The sequence below is a fragment of the Sminthopsis crassicaudata genome, chromosome 3 (assembly GCF_048593235.1).
Source record: "Sminthopsis crassicaudata isolate SCR6 chromosome 3, ASM4859323v1, whole genome shotgun sequence".
Taxonomy (NCBI): Eukaryota; Metazoa; Chordata; class Mammalia; order Dasyuromorphia; family Dasyuridae; genus Sminthopsis; species Sminthopsis crassicaudata.
The window spans coordinates 475706137-475721880 of record NC_133619.1 but is presented as its reverse complement, the minus strand read 5'-3'; the positions used below and the strand labels follow the sequence as shown (position 1 = coordinate 475721880).

The window sequence follows — 15744 nt, the reverse complement described above, 5'->3', positions numbered from 1 at the left end:
TTATTTATCTTTCCAAGGAGAACTCAGTGAGTCATTACCCCGTTGAGCTCCAACATCTTTGGTTTTTTAAAATAATTTCATTTATAGCTTAATTTCTGATTTACATACATAATGTTAATATTGATATGATTCATTTCTTCCATGAAGAAACCAACTCAATAAAACAAAAATCTATTTAGAATATCAACAATTAAATTTTAAAGTAATTTTAATATGATGTTCTTTGCCCTTTACTCCCCTTCAGGTCTTCAAAGTTATAAAATGTATACATAATTATTTGTTAGTATACCAAAACCAAAGTAGTGCAAGTCTCATTATGTCCCTGTTTTAAAAAATGAAGAAACAAGAGATGGTCTAGAGCTGTGAAGTGAATTGTCAGAGCCAGAACTAGAAGTCTGATCTTGAATTCAAATCTAATGACCATTCTTCCATATCATGATGCCTTCAGGGCTGATTTACTATGAAGTCAGTTTTGACTAGGATTTGAATCTTGAGGAGAGGAAGTTAGTGAATGGAAGGGTAAGAGGAAAGAGAAGAACAAGAAAGAATTCTAGCCTACCATGGCAATGGAGAAACTGAACAACTTCAGATTCTCTGGGCATATCCCACCCTCCTACCTTCTGGACTTCTGCCTGATTCTTTGGCCAAGAATGGCCATCTTGTATGACTGTTAGTTAAAATACTACTCACCTTTTGAAGCACAGATTAAGAGACACCTCCTACATGGGCCCTCTTCCCCCTCCACTTTCTGATATTCTAGAAAGTAAGGAATGTGGCTTTCCTTTTGTGAACTTTTAAAGCACTTTGTCCTAATCATGAATGTTTACATCCTTCTTTGCATTAAATTTATTTGTGTATGTTTTATTCTGTCTTTTTATATCTCCCCCAGACTATAAACTCCTTGAAGGAAGATGCTATTCCCTACATCTTTACATCACACTTTAGTATTAGGCTCACATTATGCATTCAGTACATTTTGTTGAATCTAATTGAAATTCCAAGATACTCAGAATCCTGTTACTGTTATAATTACACTCTCAGGTCATGAGTAGAGAAAGATCAGCAAGAAAAGGGTTCATTTTTGTCTTTTTGGTTTATGCACACAGAGGCAACAAATCTATTATTTGAGGCAATGGGAAAGTTATATGTGACTACCATATTGCAAAGTAATTAGTAGGGATGTAGTGCACAATTATGTTGTGAATGCTTTGGAAAGTGCTGATGTTCGTCTACATATTAGATTCCTTTCATTAAAAATGTTGGAATGTAGGACCTATAGTAAGAAATACAGAATGGGATAAAATAGTCCCTAATATACACATCAGCATCTCTATTAAGGAAAATAAAGGTTATTGACCATGAATAGGACTAACTCTAGACAAAACTGAAGTAGGTCGAATTCTGCCCTCCTCCCAATTTCCTCTTTATACATTCCTATTTCCCTTCTTTCCACTCCCTCTAATTGATTTTATATATTGGAACTCACAACTATAGAGTCCAAAATCATTCTCTTTTCATTCCTATAAAAAATTCACTCCTTATCTCCACTAGTTTTCATGGAAGAAAGTGAACTGATAACCTAATTCATATTAAGATGTGAATTCTGATAAAAAGTTTTAACTGTACATCCTGAAGTGTATTCTCATCCTTTAAAAGTAGTAATCCTTTTTTTTTTTTAATTATAGTTTTTTATTTACCAGATATTTGCATGGGTAATTTTACAGCATTGACAATTGCCAAACCTTTTGTTCTAATTTTTCCCCTCCTTCCCCCCCCATGGCAGGTTGACCAATACATGTTACATATGTTGAAGTATAAATTAAATACAATATATGTATACAGGTCCAAACAGTGACAGAGGCATATTTAATCACCTTTCTTCAGGAATTATGGATGATTGTGTTATATTGATCATGGTTCTTAGACCTTTCAAAGTTACTATGCTCAAAAAGTTATCAAACTGTGCACACCCTTTGATCCAGCAGTGTTACTATTGGGCTTATATCCCAAAGAGATCTTAAAGACGGGAAAGGGACCTGTAGGTGCTAAAATGTTTGTGGCAGCTCTTTTTGTAGTGGCTAGAAACTGGAAACTGAATGGATGCCCATCAATTGGAGAATGGCTGAATAAACTGTGGTATATGAATGTTATGGAATATTATTATTCTGTAAGAAATGACCAACAGAATGATTTCAGAAAGGCCTGGAGAGACTTACATGAACTGATGTAGGACCAGGAGATCACAATACTATATGATGATCAATTCTGATGGACATGGCCATTTTCAACAGAACTGATTTGGTTCATCTCACTGACAAAGACACAGGGTACAGGAGGAGATAGGTTTCTATGAACACCACCCACATAGGAATTTGTTGTTTTTGACTATTCATATTTTCTAGAAGTTTTAGTTTTTCTTTTCTCAAAAGAAGGGGGACAAGAACGAAGAAAATAATTTTCATTGATTAAAAGGATAAAACAATTTTTACAAATACAAGATGAGAACATATATGGAAGTTGTGGTTGCCCTTGTAAAGAGAACACTCACATGGGCCTCTATGATTGGATCTTGGGACCACATATTTAGAAAATCTCAGAACATCTCATTTCTCACCTGGCTTCACTTTTTTGGGACTTTTCTTTTTCCATTATCCTGGGAAGTTAATTATTAGAATACACTTCATTACTTTGCAAGACCCCATAAGCTTTTGGCTTTCATTATTATTCTTTGTCCCTCTAATATTCACAGAACTTCTGCTTGAAAGCCTTCTCAAATTCCTGGAACTGATTCTTTTTGATCTTCTTATCCCACACGTCTTGTGGAATATATCTTGTACTCAGCATGTCTGTTGAATTGAGTTAACATTTTTAAACTCTATAATCTTGATCAAGACACAAGACTCTTAACTCTCATTTTCCTTATCTGTAAAATGGGGATAATACTTCTGTTACCTACATTGCAGAATTATTGTGAAGAAAGCAACATGAGAACCTTATAGTGCTGTAGAAATGTGAATGAGTTTAGCAGATAAAAATTGTCTACTGTTTAGATTAAGATTAATATTTCAAGGTGAATAATTTAATTCTGTGATCCTTGCTAGTACTGAAATAAATTGTATATGGTATTTTCTCCCTTTTAGAGGCTTCTATTCCTGCAATCCTAGTACTTACACATTCATCTGGTATGGTTCCCACAGATAGTCTTATTTTTATAAATAGATAACTAATTTTACCAGAGATAAAACACCTGCTTCTGTATTTTAATTTTTTTTTATTTTTTTTATTATATATATATATATATATATATTATAATATTATCCCTTGTATTCATTTTTCCAAATTACCCCCCCTCCCACTATTCCCTCCCCCCGACGACAGGCAATACCATACATTTTACTGTATTTTAATTTTTTAATAAACGATAGAGTCCATCTTCTTTATTAAAATAGCAATTCAAAATAGATTGCTTCTGAATAAAAGATGAGCTTGCTTAGAATAATCTCAGAATTATAAATAAAGAGTAAGATTTAAAAGAAATAGACACCTCTAACTATAATGCAACACCCTGATGACTGACAGAATGTTGTTCTTGTTCTAAAAAATTCAGTCTAACTTTTTGTGTTTTCTCAGACTTATTAGGTAGAGCTCACTTGGAACACTGTTTTAAGGACAGAAAAATGGACTATTTATGTTCATTACTTTAGTCTTCAAAGATAAATGAAGAGTTCTTCCTCTTCCTCTTCTGGCCAGCTAGCAAGCACACTTTGTTGTTTCTGGTTTTTTGTTTGTTTGTTTGTTTTTTTAAGACCCTGAAAACCTATTTTCATTTTGTTGTTTGTTTTCTGAGGCATCAATTTTTTCTCTTCATAAGCTCCATTATAAATAGGGTAACTCAGTTCCGACTACTAGATTCTCTGTCTCTCTGTCTCTGATTCTGTCTTTGTCTCTCCCTCCCTCCCTCCCTTCCTCTCTCTCCCTCTCTGTCCCTCCCCCCCTGTCTCTCTTTCTCTCTCTGTCTCTCTGTCTCTCTTTCCTTCTTTATGGTCTCAAACTGCCAAAAACTACACAGAAAAGCAAAAGATGCCACACATCCAATGAAGTCCCTGCAATCAACAGTATAGTTTTAGTACAGCATCCTCAAGCCTGTGCTCACTGGGGCTTTGCAAATTTTCCCTTGATTTCAAATATTTTGAACAAAACAAAACTATTCAAAAACACAAATGTGCTATATATAATATTTGTATATATGTACACATGCAAAGCAGTACATTTCTATACAATATATATTAATTATTCTAATGGATTATTCTTTCAAGTGTTCCTAGTCACCAGTGGAGAGAAACAGAGCTATGTGTTTGTTCCCATGTTTTTTTAGCATAATATTTTCAGTGATGTGGTTGGATACCTTCAACAAAGACAAAAATGTCATCAAGGTCAGTTACCCCACTAATGGTAAATTATTTGACTTGAAAAGGCTGGAAGCCAAGACTAAAGTGGAGGGAGTTGGTGGTGACTTTTTGGTCAAAGATGATTGTGTACTCTTTGCAGCCTCTGATGCTGAGATGCAACAAAGTATAGAGTGGTTCTCCTCTGCTTATTTAATTCTGGCCTGACAATTCACATCAAGAAAACAGAGGTTCTCCATCAGCCAGAACTGCATCATTTATACTTGGAACTATCAGTTATAGCAAACAGAGAGATTTTGAATTCTATGGATGAATTTACTAATCTTAGCAATATACTTTCCAGGGATGTACACATAGATAAATTTTATGATTTCTTTCTTTCTTTTTCCCTTTGCTAAGGCAGTTGGGATTAAGTGACTTGCCTAGGGTCTCACAGCTAGGAAGTATGAAGTGTCTGAGGCCAGATTTTAACTCAGGTTCTCCTGACTTCAGGGCTGGTGCTTTATCCACTGGGCCACCCAGCTGCCTTAATATATACACAGATAACGAGGTCGATACATGCATTGTCAGAACTAGTTCAATGTTTGGGAGGCTTTGAAGAAAAGTGTGGAAGAAAAGTATTAAGCTATCTATCAAACTGAAGGTCTGCAGAGCCATCCTGCCGGTTCTACACTTGGGAAGTCCAGATAGTCTACCAGTGCCTTGCCAGGAAACTAATTCTAGAGATCACCTGCAAGATAACGCTCCAGACCCTGAGATCCTTTCTCACGCTGAATTGCCAATCACTGAAGTTCTACTGCAGAGAATTCAACTCCAGGGGGCTGGCCACATTGTTCAAAACTGCTTCAAAGGTATTTTACAGATTCACACAGGATGCATGCTGAAGAATCCATACAAGGACACTCTCAAGATCTCTCTGAAGAACTTGGAATCAAGGATGAGACATGGGAGACACGGGCACAGGACTGCCCAGCATGGCGTGCTCGCATCAAAGAAAGCCCTGAGCTCTGTTGTAATACTGGAGAAACTGAGGCAAGATAGAGATTGGAGAGTTTTTAATATTTTATAAGAGGGAGAGATTTACTGGGGGCAAAACAGGATCCATGTTGACCCCAGCAGGTTGGATGGGACTGTTGTCTCAAAGAATCCAGCAGGGATCGAGGGATTCCAGGGATTCTTATAGGGCTTCATCGATAAGGGAAACAAAGGGGGTGGGGGTGGGATTTGAACACTGGTGAGCAGGAACTTCCAGAAATGGACCATAAATTTGGTTCTTATGGGTTGAAGGTAAGAAAGGATAATAAATTCTGATAAGTTGGGAGGACTAGGAGCCAGGATATCTGGTTCAGAGGGTTCTATCTAGGTATCAGAGATAAGCCATCTGCAGTTTATGACTCTTTGGAATGCTAAAGTAGCCAGGGCTCCCAGTCCTAAATATCTCAATCCTAATGGTCAGGAAAGGGGGTTGTCACCATAAAGATTGAGGCAGAACAATTCAGGGAAACTGAGGCATAACAATTTAGGGAAACTGAGGCATAACATTATGAGTGAAACAGAATTGTAGTAGCTCAAAAGAAACATGATATGCATAAATTTAGATACATCTCCACCTAAATGTGCACATGGACTCTTTGTGCCTAACCTTGTTTGAGCCTTCCTAGCTCACATGGGTTCAATCAGCCATAGTTGGACATACTCTACCTTGACCCCAACACAGTCATCTTGTTCCTCTTCTATGAGGAAGGACAACCACCAACCAACCATATGCATTATTGGCCGAAATTTCAACCAGTCAATAAACATTTATTAAGCAACTTGTTGTGGAAACAAAGAAAGGTAGGAACACAGCTCTTACCCTCAAGGTCCTCAAGATCAAAAACAAAAAAAATGTACAGAAAAGTTATATACAATGTAAATGGAAGGTGATTTCAAAAGGAAATAAGGTCAATAGCTGGAAGGGAAACCACAAAGATCCCCGTAGAAGATGGGACATAAAATAAGCCTGGAAGGAAGCCAGAGACAGTGCCAGGCACATGGTAGGTACTTTCTAAATGTTAATTGATTTAGTGAGGAAGCAGAGCTGAAGAGGGAGAATATTCTAGGATTGGGGGACAGCTTTGTTGTGAAAAGGTACTAAGCTGGGGAATGGACTCTTATGTCAGAAGAACCTGGAAGCTAATGTCCCCAAACTCCATTGTTTCAGATCTACATGAGAATTTCATTAAAATTAGTCCATTTCAAATTATGTTTTAAAAAAATTACTAAAATGTCCATCCCGTTAGCCTCAGAGATCCCATGTCTAATTAATGTCCCACATATTAGCCTTCTGTGTTCTTGCTCCACCAGGGTATTCTGATTAAGATTTACCTCAGATGACATTGAACTTAAGATCATGACTTTTTCTTTTTTTGCTTTTGTGTCCTCAGTGCCTGATACATAGTAGACAATTATTAAATGCTCATGAGTTAATTGATTGATTGATATATAGACTATATATTTGTAGAACAAATTGCAGTACAAGAAGATGATAGAATAAAACTGTGTCATAAAGAATGAATGAAGAATTTAAAGAAGCACAGAAAAACTTGTAAGAACTGAGTAGATGCTTACATCTACTACCACAGTTCATAATCTCTTGTCAATATGCTTCCACCATGAACAATAATCCAAGAAATTCAATAAGCTGTTGTAATCAAAGGCATTTTCATTTATTTATTTATTTATTTTTTCTGAGGCTGGGATTAAGTGACTTGCCCAGGGAACAGCTAGGAAGTGTTAAGTGTCTGAGACAATAAAGACATTTATTTAAATGGTATTGATGAGGTTTGAGACTTGAGGGTAAGAGATCTCCTAACAGCAATGGGATCCCCTTTGGCTGGTAGTAGATTTTGCAAAGATTTCACAAACCCCAATAAATACAGGCAAGAGGTTTGTGGCAAAGAATAGGTTTATTTATGCTAAGAAGATGGTTTTCTTAGGAGGCAAACTCTAGATTAGGAATTTAGCAAAGGTGGATTGGCAGAACCTAGGTTATGTCGAGTCAGTCTTGGCCTGGAGCTGGGGAGCAGTTTGGACCACTCAATAGAAGATGTGGACTATGCCCCAGGCCAAGATTTCCAATTGAATGAGATTATTTATCTGGGTGTTGTCTGGGAAGGGAGTGCCCTTCCCAGAGGATTGGAGGCACCCTTCACCCCAAAGGTCAGAACCTTTCCAACCTTTCCCCACAAAAGATCTCAGTTTATATCAGTATTTTCTCAACAATAAGTGGGGAAGGTAAACTGAGTTTGGGGAAAACATCTACCCTGAAAAAGTAACTTTAGAAATAAAAAAAAAAAACAGATAGAGATCTCCACTATTGTAGAGATTTCCTGCCCCACCAGGCTATTCTGTTAAGATTACCATGAGAAAAAAGCATTATCACACTGAAATGAATCTTTTGAGACCCCAAATTTTACACACTTCTCCCTTCCCCACTCCCACCCCCACCCATCACTTGATATCCAGTCCCTCTTCTTCAACCTCCAAGATAAGGAAAGTGTCTAAGCATCCTTATCTGATATGCTCCTTTTGTTGTTGTCAATGTCACCCTAAGGCTGGCTAAAACCCCATATGCCCCTATATAAGTGTGTGTCTTCCTTTGTTTAGGAAGTTGCCATCCACCTGGAAACTGCTAATTAAACTTTTTATCTTCTAGCCTTGCATTGTGATTTATTGACCTCTAGTCAAATGGATCTAGTCAAGAAGGATCTTAGGATCTCAGGGTTGAGCAATTTCCCAATAAATTATTGCTACAGATCATTGACTCTCCTATTGACACACAGAATGGAGAGGGAGAAAAGAGAAGGGAGGGGAGGAATGAATTGGGAAAACAATGACATTGGGCCTAAAGTTAGAGTAGTGAAACATCCATGGGGATCACATGTGGCCGAGGCAATTCACAACTCTGGAATTGTGGGGTGTTGAGTTTTTGATGTCCTTTCTCCAGGGAATCATATTGTCTTTGCTAGGTGGCCAGGATGACCAGGAAAAATTATTTTGCTTCTGGATTTATTCTTCCATGATTTTTAGATTGAGGGTCAGCTTTAACCCTTATCCCAGGTGCTACCCTGCTTTTCAGCAATATTATTACCTAGAATAGGCTGAAACCTCTTTTACTCATCTTGATGCTGTTTGAGTGGTCTAGCTTAGTGGCTATAAGAGAGTTGTTAAGAATCCCCTTTAAATTGGCCGCAGGTTTTAGGAGTGAAAGAATTCACTCATTCCTGAATTATTAGTTTCTTTTTTTTTTTTTTTAATTCATTTTTCCAAATTATCCCCTCCCTCCCTCCACTCCCTCCCCCCAATGACAGGTAATCTCATACATTTTACATGTGTTACAATATAACCTAGATACAATATATGTGTGTAAATACCATTTTCTTGTTGCACATTAATTATTAGCTTCCGAAGGTATAAGTAACCTGGGTAGATAGACAGTAGTGCTAACAATTTACATTCACTTCCCAGTGTTCCTTCTCTGGGTGTAGTTATTTCTGTCCATCATTGATCAACTGGAAGTGAGTTGGATCTTCTTTATGTTGAAGATTTCCACTTCCATCAGAATACATCCTCATACAGCATTGAAGTGTATAGTGATCTTCTGGTTCTGCTCATTTCACTCAGCATCAGTTGATTTAAGTCTCTCAAGGCCTCTCTGTATTCTTCCTGCTGGTCATTCCTTACAGAGCAATAATATTCCATAACCTTCATATACCATAATTTACCCAACCATTCTCCAATTGATGGACATCCATTCATCTTCCAGTTTCTAGCTACAACAAAAAGGGCTGCCACAAACATTTTGGCACATACAGGTCCCTTTCCACTCTTTAGTATTTCTTTGGGATATAATCCCAATAACAGCAATGCCGGGTCAAAGGGTATGCACAGTTTGATAACTTTTTGGGCATAGTTCCAGATTGCTCTCCAGAATGGCTGGATTCTTTCACAACTCCACCAGCAATGTATTAGTGTCCCAGTTTTCCCACATCCCCTCCAACATTCATCGTTATTTGTTCCTGTCATCTTAGCCAATCTGACAGGTGTGTAGTGGTATCTCAGAGTTGTCTTAATTTGCATTTCTCTGGTCAATAGTGATTTGGAACACTTTCATATGAGTGGATATAGTTTCAATTTCATTATCTGAAAATTGTCTGTTCATATCCCTTGACCATTTATCAATTGGAGAATGGTTTGGTTTCCTATAAATCAGGGTCAGTTCTCTATATGTTTTGGAAATGAGGCCTTTGTCAGAACCTTTCCTTTAAAAAATATTTTCCCAATTTGTTACTTCCCTTCTAATCTTGTTTGCATTAGTATTGTTTGTACAGAAACTTTTTAGTTTGATGTATTCAAAATCTTCTATTTTGTGATCAGTAATGATCTCTAGTTCTCCTCTGGTCATAAATTCCTTCCTCCTCCACAGGTCTGAGAGGTAGACTATCCTCTGTTCCTCTAATCTGTTTATGATCTCATTCTTTATGCCTAAATCATGGACCCATTTTGATCTTATCTTGGTATATGGTGTTAAGTGTGGATCCATATCTAATCTGAATTATTAGTTTCAAAATGAAAGTTTATTGTTAGATAGAAATCAGTTTACCAAGAGATTGACGTCTGTGGTGACAGATCTATGGAAAATGGAGTTTTGCATTGAGGATGCAATTCTCAGTGGACAGAAGGTCCTGGCAGCAAAGGGAGCTACTAAGGTTCATCTGCAAAAGACCTTTGTTGAAGGAAGCTGTTATACTGGGTGTCTTGGTGGGGGCTGGGAAGCCGAAGCAGGTCAGACCCAGTGGGGGCTAGTGGGTGGAGTCCCAAGTTGGCTCCTCTACAAGCTGGGTTTCAACTTGAGGTGGAATTTGAATTGAATGAGTTTCTTTAATTGTATAGGGTTGGAATTCTAGATAACAGAATAAAACTGTTTTGTCCTCCTCCTTCCCCCTTGCCCCCCACACTGAGACAGAGTTGAAGGAGATTTTCTCCTTCAAGGATTTTTAGAGTTTCAGGTCCCTTCACTCTATAATCTTGGATCTGAGATTTGCTAAATGTCAGGCAGGAAAAAGAGAGGGGAAAATTTCTTCTTTGGACATCTCTTTATTGGTTCGGACTGGGCCCCCTTCAGGGAGAGACAGTATCTTAACTTATAGTTTCCTGAATGTTTCCTGAATATTCATTTCTGCATAAGTAGTCCATGACCAAGCAGTGGACACTTGCCCCAACATCCACCAAACAGTTCTGGGGTTCAAGGATCTCCAGATTTTTAAGACTGATACTCTGTGATTCAGTACAAATGAGTGTTGGACAAAAAAATATGGGACAGTTTGTACCCTGAGGGCAAATTCATTGTCTCTAGAAGCAAAAGGTGTGGAGTAACTCAATCATTTTTGATAGGACCTCATCCTTACATCTAATAATCTCTGGCCTTGCCCTCAGCCTAAGAATTTGCTGACACCTAAAAAGGACATCTAAAAGACAACCATACTGGTTGCTTTTTTCTTTTGTTTTTTACTCTTCCAAGAAAATATCTCTCTTCATGAGGGGAAAAGGGAGGAACATAAGGTAATATTATATAAAAATGAAAAGCAACAATTAAAAATAAAAGGAAAAAAGTAAATTCAATTCAACCAGAAAAAATAGTCTGTCTTTAAGTTTCCCTTGCACAGGAAAACATGATTTATAACTCACACAACACACAGAGATTTTTCCGTTTTCGTTTTATTTCTGAATCCTTATCAGGGCTTGTGTAGGTTTTTCTGTTTGCCCTATTGTAACTCCTTTTGGATGATGATAGCAAGAATTAGTTCCTGTAGTGCCTGGCCCAGTGCTCTTTAAAAGGGATTTTTTTTCTAAACTAAATATTGCCGGTAGAGACTGTCTTCCTTCTGCTCCTGCCTTTGTCCAGACTCTGCTGGAGAAGGGTGACTTGTGTTCCGGGAAGAATGCAGCTGCCTCTCCAGCTTCCAAGGAGAGTGGCAGTCAACCTTGACTGTCTCCCACCGTTGTATCTGAAGCATATGGCTCACACTTCAATTAACAGTAAATATATCTGCCCAGCAGTTGGAGCATTTGATAGTGCATAAACTGAGATCCAAAACCTGGGGGGAAAAAAAAAAGGTCTTTTCAGAATCCCAGCATTTCAGAAGGACCTGAATCAGACTCTGACAGACCTCCTCAGCGATTCTACCTCTGCCTTAGATCCTGCAGGGAATGGGCTCTCCTTATTGCCCAGGCATCTACTTGGAGAGCTCGCAGTGTTAGGAAGTTTTGCCAACATTTGCTTCTTTGAAACCTCTGACTCACTTTTCCTACTTGTGCCCCCCGGGGCCACTCCGAGAACGTCTTCCACACGAATTACCTTCACATGGGAACAAAGGTAACGGCCCGCGGAACTGTTCTCTTCTCCAGGCTAGGCGCCCCTGTTTCTTTCCAGGGATCTGCCTGTGGCGCGCACAGCCTCACAGCGTGCCAGGGACTGGGCTAAGCCAAGAAAGGCCTACGAGGCGTTGCGTTCTAATGGGGGGAGAGGTAAAAACGAGGTGCGTACTCCAGGTAAGGATTCTTCCAAGAATCGCACTTTTAAATAATTGAAGGAGATGATAAATTGCATTTGAAGGTTCCTGATAGAGATAGAATTCCTTTCCCATCCATCTGTGAAATCTATTCACGGACCCCAGGTTAGAAGCCCTGCGCTAGAAGGTACCATGTTAAAACTTTTTAAACATTTTCCTAATCTTTTGCAAAAGGAAGTATAAACACACACACACACACACACACACACACACACACACACATTCATGTCTGCACTTGAGTATACACACACGTCTAGATCTGCATGTCTCCGCCTCTCAGTCTTGCCCTCCCTTCCTCTCCCCCTCCTTTTCCCCTCTATTTCTATCTCCCTCTTCTCCTCTCCCCCACTCCTTCCCTTCCTCCCTCCCTCCATCCGTCCCTCGCTTCCTCCTCCCCCTCTCCCCTCCCTCTAATATGCATTAAGTGACGGGGGACTCTTGCATCCCCTCGCCTCGTTTACCGAACCTGCGGGAAAGCCGTCTCCCACCGTTCTCCCTCGAGTGGGTGACCGCACCTCCCCTGTAACTACTCGATCTTAGCTTTAGACCTCGAACTGTGTTTATTTTTACACTTCCTCAAGCCCTTTCAGAAGCAGGATGGGTGTTTAAGATTTCCCCCCCATGATTATCAATGTACGCTCTGAGAGCTAAATTAATAGTTTCAATGGCATTGAACGTGCCTGCAGGATGGAATAGTGATTAACGCAGCTTTCTAAAGACTTTCTAGGAAAGACGTTGCAATTTAGCCCTTGCAATGCCAGGAGAAGGCTGGCAGAGCGGCTTGAGACTGAACGGCTTATGGGGCGGATCCTCTTGAGTATGGAGGATTTCAGCAGAAAACACATTTGGGAGAATTCTGCGGGAAAGGGGAACACAGAGGAGTTGCTTTGCCAATTCCATCAATGAAATTGCAAACGAAGGAAAACATTGAATTGCAACCCTCACCATTTACCAAATTCATGAAAAGGTTACTGAAGATATAAAGCGATATATTTTGCTAGAACAATTTAATTTTAGAAAACATAGGAGCTCCTTGTTTCCGCCCGGTTTCGAACCGGGGACCTTTCGCGTGTTAGGCGAACGTGATAACCACTACACTACGGAAACCCTGCTGCAACCTAGCGTCATTCTAGCTTTATTTATATTCAATGTAATAGCGGGGAAACCTGGGAAATGCAAAGAGGAAGCTTGGGTGATTTAATGAATGAATGTGCGATTGTATTTCTCTCGACCCTGGACAGTAAGGGTCATTTCGAGGACGATGATTCTGTCTCTCTCTCTCTCTCTCTCTTTTTGGAGATTGCCAGGGAGACCAGACATAGGCAGAACTGCACAGCAGAAGCACGCTTCCCAGCCCAAGGTCGTGGCGCGGGCGGCACGTGCTCCAAGGTTCTTTATTTCGTAGGTCTAAGAAGACCCCAGAAAACCGTTCATTGGGGTTCTCTTTCGGCTTCTTACAGTTACGAATTACAAAAAGGAGGACAGCTTTTGGAAGCACAAAAAACAAACGCACGAACCTATCCGACACATCCCTTCAAGGTCCCGAAACCTAGCCAACCCTTGCCCCTAGGCCCAGGAACGTATGGTAAATGAAGGGGTGGGCGGAGGAAGCAACGGGTGATTTTCCAAATAGGAAAATTCTCCACTGCTAAGATTTTCGCCTCGAACGAAAACACTTGACAGGCGTACGTCCCTGGGTGGGCTCGAACCACCAACCTTTCGGTTAACAGCCGAACGCGCTAACCGATTGCGCCACAGAGACCCGCGTTCATAGGCTGTGGCGCCAAGTATATATGTTTGGTTAGTGGGCAGCAGGGACCAGATTGCCTGGCACAGTTTCGCATTCGAAGCGGCAGGAAAAACTCGGACTAGTGGATTTTAGGAAGGGAGCCGAAAACCCTGAAGAGGTGGAGGAGGAGTCAGGCTCCAAGCGGAGATAATCTGCAGCCGCGCGGCGCGCTGGCACCGCTGCCCGCCTAATCTCGCCGCCCGGCCAAGGTCCCGGCCCCTTGGTTAGCTCGCGGGGGTCTCGCGGAGCGAAGTCTGTGCCCTGGGGCGGGGCGAGGGCCGGGCGCTCTCTGCTCAATTTCATCCCCAAAAGCTCTGGGTCTCGGGGTGAGAGCCAAAGATCTCCGGAGCCCTGGGAGGGTGAGACGGGGTGTCTGAGGGTCTCCCCCAAGCCCGCTTCCTGCATTCTTGCACTGTGCACAGGACATGGGAATTAGCCGCGGAATAGGAGCGCTGGTGATCTCTGTAGCACGAGGCCCACTTGCGCCTCCTCTGCCTCTGATTACCCTAGAATACTTTAGACTGAAACTAGGAAAGTCAATTTCTAGGTAATTAACTAGGAAGTTAAGTGACTCGACCACGATGTCACCGCCTGCAAGTGTTCGAAGCGGGATTACTTATACAGGGAAAATAGACCGCAAAACCGTTGTGTTAAGGTTCCGCGGGCCAGTCCGTGCCTGCCCTCCGCACTTCCTCCTTTCTCCTACTTCTGGAGGTGAGGAGGGGCTCTCATGCCCCGGAGTGTGCTTCTGCTCCAGGAAGTGTGGGAGGACGCGGCCCCAGGGAGCCCTCCCCCAGGGGGCGGTGTGCGGCTAGTGACCCAGGCCTGGAAGGTAGCCCTGGGCCACTCATAAGGTGGGCCAGGAGCTTGACCTCCTCCAGAGAACCCAACTTTCCGGTGCAGAGTTGGTGCGGGTGGCCGCGGGTAACACTGGCCTTGGACTCCGCCAGACGAAGGGCTGGCACAGCGGGCCCCAACCAGGACCTGGCATTTTAAGATACACTTTATTAGGAATTGTTCTTGCGAATAAAAAAAGAGTTCCTTCATAGGTAGAAGATAAGGGGGACTTGGTTAGTCCCCAACTTGTGTGGAGAAGAAAAATCACGAGATTAGCTTATGTGTCCAACAGCAAGTTGATTTTATATATATTGCTTACATACATGTAAACCTACACATATCATGTGTAAAGTATTCCTATACATCCCATATACATATACACATGTATACTATACATGCATGTGGGTATGCATATGCACACACGTCGAACTCTGCGTGACCTGGCGGCCCAGAAAACGAAGGCCTCCCTGGGCTGCACCTGGAGCCGCGGGCCGGGGAGGCGGCACCTCACTATTCTGTGCCCGGTGACGTCACGCCCTGAGCCCGCGCTCCGTTTCAGAGCGGTGGGAGTTTGGGAAGGCCGCGGGTAAGCTGGGCCTATGGAAAGGGCCACCAGACTGGGGCCGGACTCGCAGCGCACCAGAGGCGGGCCATGGACAGAACCGGGGATGGGTAACCCGGGTAAGTGAAGGCTTAGAAGGCGCAGGAGGGCGGAGTCTGAATCCCGAGAGCCTGGCCCGTGGAAGGGACCTTAGACTGCTCCGCTTCCCTGGTAGAAATTGCCAAGACGTAAATTATTCTTTATATTAAGAAAAGCCTCTGAACTACTACTGTTTAGTCGCGTCTAACTCTCCATGAGTTGGGGTTTTTGGCGAAGGTCCTGGAGTGTTTGGCCTTTTCCTTCTTCAGTTCATTTTACGGATGAGGAAACTGAGGCAAACAGTAAATGACTTACTGTGGTCATACAGCAAGTATCTAAAGCTAGATTTGAACTCGGGTTTTCCGGCTTCCATTCTCTCCGCTGCACCAGCTAGTTATTCTTCCGAACTTTTAAATCCATTAAAAAAAGTTCCCAATGAGCTGATTTACGAGCCCCCAG

General features: G+C 41.3%; 2 non-coding genes across 2 annotated transcripts; both read right to left on the bottom strand.

Moving 5' to 3' along the window:
• Positions 1 to 13053: 13053 nt before the first annotated feature.
• On the bottom strand, positions 13054 to 13126 carry TRNAV-AAC (transfer RNA valine (anticodon AAC)). Its single transcript has one exon. It is a non-coding gene; the product is annotated as a tRNA-Val (tRNA).
• A 581-nt stretch (positions 13127 to 13707) lies between these two features.
• Positions 13708 to 13781, bottom strand: TRNAN-GUU (transfer RNA asparagine (anticodon GUU)). Its single transcript has one exon. It is a non-coding gene; the product is annotated as a tRNA-Asn (tRNA).
• Between the last annotated feature and the right edge of the window lie 1963 nt (positions 13782 to 15744).